Genomic DNA, 6,179 nt, shown 5'->3' with positions numbered 1-6,179 from the left:
GTCTCTGGCGTAGGAGAGTTTCCGCCTAGCTACTACAGTGTGGCTTTTGGACTGTAGAGGATAGGACAGAGTGTGATAGTAGCTGTGAACTTGGGGGCTGAGCTTCACTCTGGGGCTGTGCCCCAGCCCTCGGAGTGTAGGGCTGTAGCCCCAAACTTGGTGTTTCAGCTTTTAGTGTTCCATAGAAGAGTGTTTTTTTGACTTGATAGGACAGAGTGCAATAGTAGCTGGGGATAGGGGGGCTGAGCTTTTACTCCGGGGCTGTGCCCCAGGCCTCAGAGTGTAGGCCTGCAGCCCCACACTGGGTGCTTCAGCTTCTCTTGCTCCAGCTCTCCAGGACTCTGGTGCTGGAGGTCAGAGTGCCAGTGTTGACGCGTCAACTGAGATAAGGAGGTGGAGAGGGCAGTGGTGCCAGCCGGCCCCAGAACCCTTCCCTTTCCCAGTGCCCCCCTGACTGTGCTCTGCTCTGCTGCTGTCCATCTGTCCAGCTGCAAGGCCCCCCATCGTGGGCAAGGGATGGCGGTGCCTCGTACTGCCACCGTGGTGTGCCCATGGAGGATTTTTTGAGCTGCTGCCAGTTCTAATTATCTTCATGTTCTGTGAATTTAAAGTAAGTAGTGCCATGCTCATGAATAAAAATGCTCTATGGAGGTTCTAAATGAAATTAGGATTTTGGTCATTTTCATCATGTTGGCTGTTTGGGGAGAAAATACACAAAATTAATCCACAGTTGAAGTCTATTGCCTATAGAAGTACACATGCAAAACAAGGGAAGGGAGTGGATTATTTTTCCTTGGGTTGCTGGGAAAGTCTTTAGACTGAGCAAATAAGTTTCAGTAGATGAGGTGTGAAAACAGCATTGACAGGAGCTCACAGCATAAGTGAGCCAAGGGCCTGATGTGAAATGATGCTTACTGTAGACCAGTGGGTCTCAAGGATTGGTGTGGGGTGTGAGATCCAGCACAGGCTCATCAGTGGTGAGACCCATAGAAAAAATGTATAGATATTCCTGATAGTATGAGAATCAAATGTCAAGGAAAAAACACAGGAAGGGAGAATTGATAGGGGTAAGGATCTAGAGAAGTTGGTCCTAAATGGGGCAAGAAGAAATAAGAGCCAAAATGAGTGTGACTTTCTTGATTAGCTGTAGAGAGGGGTGGGATGTGTGGGAGAATCTAGAATAATCCCAAGTTCCTGGCTGTGTCAGTTAAGTTACTGAGATGAGGCTTATGGGAAGAGAAGCATATTGTAGATGAGAGATGATTTCAGGTCACACACATCTCCCTCAGAATCCACAATTAGGGCCTAGGGAGATGGCTCAGTTCAGAAAGGAAAGTGCTCTGGAGTTCCTTATGTAAATGCTGGGTGGAGGTGTGAATAGAGGAATCCCAGGTTCACTGGTAATCAGTCTATCAGAGAATGTGTGAGCTCTAGATTGAGTGAGAGACTCTGCCTTAGAAAAATTGAGGTAGAAAAGGAAGACATTACCACAGCAGCCTCTGGCTTTTCATATAAAATACACAGGCACCTAGCAGTTACCAACACTTATTTTTGATAAGGTTGTGGGTGAGGAACATGGAGGGATTTTGCAGACTTGTCTGGATTTTCTGTGGTTCAGTGGGCTGTGTGGATGTGTGTTGCATTTTGTAAGGGAACAGTCCTCTCCCCTTCAGGATGGTGTTAGCTGTGAGTTTTCTATTGGTGCTGTTTGTCAGATTGAGAAAAGTAGTCCTAGTTTGCAGTCTCCTGATGATTAGAAGGTTGATTTTCTTACATATTTTATTACTATCTGTTGAGATCTTCTTTTTCTTCATTTCTTTTACTGTGGATTTTGACATTGGGTTTTTTAACTGAACATTACATACCTTTCTGTGTATATATGGTGTGTGTGTGTGTGTGTGTGTGTGTGTAAATGCAAAGCCCCAAGAGTCGGTTTTATCCTTCTACCACATTGGTGATGGGGGTCAAACACAGGTCCTGAGGATTGGTGGCAAAGTTTTTACCTGCTGAGCTATCTTCCTGGACCAATAATATTTAAAATTTTTATTTAGATTTATTTATTATATATAGTGTGTTCTTTCTCCTTATATCCCTGCAAGCCAGAAGAGGGCACCTCATTGCAGATGGTTGTGAGCTACCGTGTGGATGCTAGGAACTGAACTCAGAACCTCTTGACAACTAGCTAATGTTTTTAACCATTGTGAGATCTCTCCAGCCCCTTGTCCCCACATATTTTTTACAAAATCTTTTATGACTATAAATTTTCCTATTACACACTGAATTCGTTGTTTTGTGTTGCATTTTATTATTTGAAAAAAAAATCCTTTATGTTCATGGATGTTTTGCTCTTGCATGTATGTCCATGTGTCACATGTTTGCTGTGCTTAAAGAAACCTGGAAATGGGGTCATAGATAGTGGTGAGCCACCAAGTGGATCCTGGGAACCAAACATGGGTCATTTATCTACAAGAATGACAAATGCTCTTAACTGCTGAGCTCTCTCTCCAGCCCTTCCTGTTTTTTTGATAACTAATTTTAAGCCGTTGTAATCAGAGAAGATGCTTCTTGACATGGGAATTTTTTAATTGAATTTTTACTATTTTAAACTATTTGTATGTGTGTGTATGTGCTTGTAAGCTTCAGCTGCCCAAGGAAGCAGCAAGAGGGCATCAGATCTCACAGAGCTGGAGTCATGGGCAGGCACTTAGGGACTTCTTGACATGGATTCTGGGAACTGAAGTCTGCTCCTCTGCAAGAGCAGCAAATGTTTTCAGCTGCTGAGCCATTTCTTTGGGCTTGGCCCTGTGATTTGATTATTTAAAGAAACAAAACAAAAAAACAAACAAAGAAACCATTGAGGTGTGTTTTAGCTTAGTGCCTGGATTTTTTCTGAAGAATCTTCCATGTACATTTGAGAGTGAATGTATTTTCTGCTATTATTGCATAGTATTTTGCTAATATGATAGTCTAACTTATTTGTAGTGTTTTTACCTTGTTCTCTTTTCATGCTGACTCACTGAAAGTGAGATCTAAAAATAATTACTGTTGATGAACGGTTTGTTTTATCCTTACTTCAACAGATTTTACTTCATTTTGTGGTTCTCTTGCATAAAATCCTACAACTTAAAGACTGAGCTAGCCTTTTCAATCACATCTTTGTGTCTAGTAACAGTTTTAGTCTTAGTCTTTTTACCTGCTATCAGAGGAGTCAATCTACTTGTTTATGATCAGTTAGTATTGGGGCCTGGTGATAAAGACTAGAATAACCCACTGAGGGAAGATGGATTCAGGAAGAGATAATATATGCAATTAATTACTCTGTGAGATGTGGAAGAATATTTTAGAGGGTATGTGGAGGGCTTGGTTATACATTCATAGTCTTTGGAGAGAGATAATCGAAATATTTGCCATGCCTGAATATCTGTTCTTGTGATCCTAGAGGCAAATCATTGTTATCATTGCCTTGCAACATGATATCACACTTTTGTGTATGTGGCTCAGGTGAGAAAGAGACAGGACCAGGATAAAATATTTTTAACCCTTTTCTGAGCCCTTGCAAGGTCAGTCCTGTACCTGAAGGATCTAAAACACAAGATTAAAGGAACTCTCCATAAAACCCAGAGCAGAGGCTGTGCACCTACACTTTGGATCCTTTCTGGAGTCACAGATGTAAAAAGGAAAATAAAGATACAGGGAATAAAAAAAGAGGATACTATTGCATTATATATTTTTTTTTTTTGGAGAAGCTGTAGATAGCAGCTTGTAAAAGGTCCTTGTCATGTACTAGCATAAAACAGGTTTTATAGATAGTAATTATCTAAGGATTTGTTGTTCATTTTGTCAGACCCCCAAGGAGAAGACAGCTGTGGAGTTTCTAGATGGTGTATGTTGATGCCTGGAAAGAGTCAAGCCCATCATTTCTAGGGTTGTTTTTGAAAGAGCCATTTTCTTTTTGGGGCTCCAACTGCATTAATTTAACTCAAGAGACAGGAAGGAAGGGTTTAAATCCCAACTCTGAAGCTCTGTCAGTTGTTTCTTGTCACTCTCCCTTCCTCAGAGGACAAGCTGCAGATAAGTGTTTTTCCTCTGCAGGAAATGTTATTTCAAACCCAGTGCATATGGATAAATCATGAACTTAAACTCAGGGGAAAAGAACCCAATCCAGATCATTGATACTTTTTTTTTTTTTTTTACTGGATGTTAAAAATCTTTGGTAGGGATGGTGTCCCTCACCCATTTCCTAAATAAATACATGGAGATTTATTCTTACTTACGAATGGCTGGTCTTAGCTCAGCTTTTTTCTAGCCAGCTTTTCTAAATTAAATTATCCCATTTCTCTTTATGTGTTGCCTCTGAGCTCTTTTCCCTTGCTTTCTATATGCCTTGCTTTCCTTCTTACTCTGTGACTGGTGCCCTTGGTGCCTCCTCCTCTTGTCCCTGGATCTTCTCTAGGTCTCTCCTCCTATTTATTCTCTCTGCATGCCAGCCAGCCCCTGCCTATTTTTTCCTGCCTAGCTATTGGTCTGTCCAGCTCTTCATTAGGCCAATCAGGTGTTTTAGACAGGCAAAGTAATGTAGCTTTACAGAGTTAAACAAATGCAACATAAAAGAATGAAACACAGTCTTTTCTTGATACTATATCCTTATCCTTTAACTCTCCTGGAATCTCCCCATAACTTCTGTTTGAAAACTACTGTTTCACCACACTTAGCCCCTCAATAAGAACAATTGTAATTTACTAGAAAACATGTTTGGAGGCATTCGCTTTGTATTTTATGGTAGCCCATTCAATATGAATAGAGTTGGCCACAGCCAACTGCGCCTGTCTTTGTACCAGTACTGTTGAAGAAGCATGCTTATAGGTTTATTTTCTTTGTCTCTGAAGGTTGTGGCAGCAGTGCCTGAAGATATGACAACAAGCTTTGATCCTAGTGAGCCATCATTAGAATCGCTGATATGTGTGGTTGCCATTGTACTGCTTACCATTTTCTTATTTCTTTGGAGAGGATACAGATCAGTAAGTAGCCACTTATAATAAGCGAATCGGTCATTCTAGGTTTTTTTGTTTTTGTTTTTTAGTTTATTTCCTTTTATGTGTATGACTGTTTTGCTTGTATGTATGTGTGTGTGTTATGTGTTCCTGATCTACAGAAGTGATTAGTGGGCCATTGTTGGATGCCCCGGAGCTGGAATTACTGATGACTGTGAGCTAGAATGTGTCTATGATGGCATTTAAACTTGGTCCTCTGCAAGACTAACAAACATGCTCTGAGCCATTTCTCTCTAACCTGCATTTTATGTTTAGACTGTACAACGAATTGGAGAAACTTGTTATTTCAGGGGAATGAGTTAGGTCTTAGTGTTCTGCGTTATGCTAACAGGTGGTTTTTAAAAACTGAACAGGGATTAACAGAAATATTTTTATGTAAGTATATTTTAAAGGATTTTATTGTAGGGATACTACACACTAGTACTAAAGCCTCAACTTTCTTTCTTTCCCTTTTCTTCTTTAAATTTGGGGTGTCTGTGTTTAGTGTTTTTAACAATATTAAAAAGTTTGCAGCTGTATCTACTTCCCAACTAAGAGTAAATATCCCTACTTTCATGGCTCTCCTGGATCCCAATATTGCTTTTTCCTATGCTAACTGTTTTTAAGGAGGGAGTCATAACATAGCCTTTTCTTTCTGAGACTTCTTTTAGATGTTGGCCTTTGTGCTTCTGACTGACTTCATTTCTAATGTCTTCATGGTTTTTCTTCCTTACCTTCTGCTTACATATATCCCACTGTTTTTTTTGTCAATTTTTTTCTTCCAGTTTTCTGTCTCTGTTTTCTAGGTGGCATGAGTGTTTTTTGTTTGCGTCCCTTGACCACTTTACCCTATCCCCACTGTCTCAAGGGTGGATTTATCCCTTCCTCATCAAAAGCTGAAGTATGAAGAAGAAAAAGACTAATGAGTTTTTTAGTCAGTCAAGGTCTAGAATCCAATGAGTTTTTCATATATTTTTATTTTGATTATTAACCGTAGGAGATTTAATAATGGTGGCTCCTTAAAATACTTTTTGTTAGGAGCGCAATATATGCATGGGAAACATGGGGTTAAGTGTAATTATACAGTTTTCTTTAGAATGAGACTGTTTCAGAGCCTTTAATATAATAACACACATGATACCACACAAT

General features: G+C 40.1%; 1 non-coding gene across 1 annotated transcript; it reads left to right on the top strand.

Annotated features, from left to right (window-relative positions):
• Positions 1 to 3,547: 3,547 nt before the first annotated feature.
• LOC127218283 (small nucleolar RNA SNORA26) lies at positions 3,548 to 3,669 on the top strand. Its single transcript, XR_007834177.1, has one exon. It is a non-coding gene; the product is annotated as a small nucleolar RNA SNORA26 (small nucleolar RNA).
• The last annotated feature ends 2,510 nt before the right edge of the window (positions 3,670 to 6,179 follow it).

This window comes from Phodopus roborovskii, unplaced genomic scaffold (genome assembly GCF_943737965.1).
Source record: "Phodopus roborovskii unplaced genomic scaffold, PHOROB, whole genome shotgun sequence".
Classification (NCBI taxonomy): Eukaryota; Metazoa; Chordata; class Mammalia; order Rodentia; family Cricetidae; genus Phodopus; species Phodopus roborovskii.
This window is presented reverse-complemented; position numbering and strand designations above follow the sequence as displayed.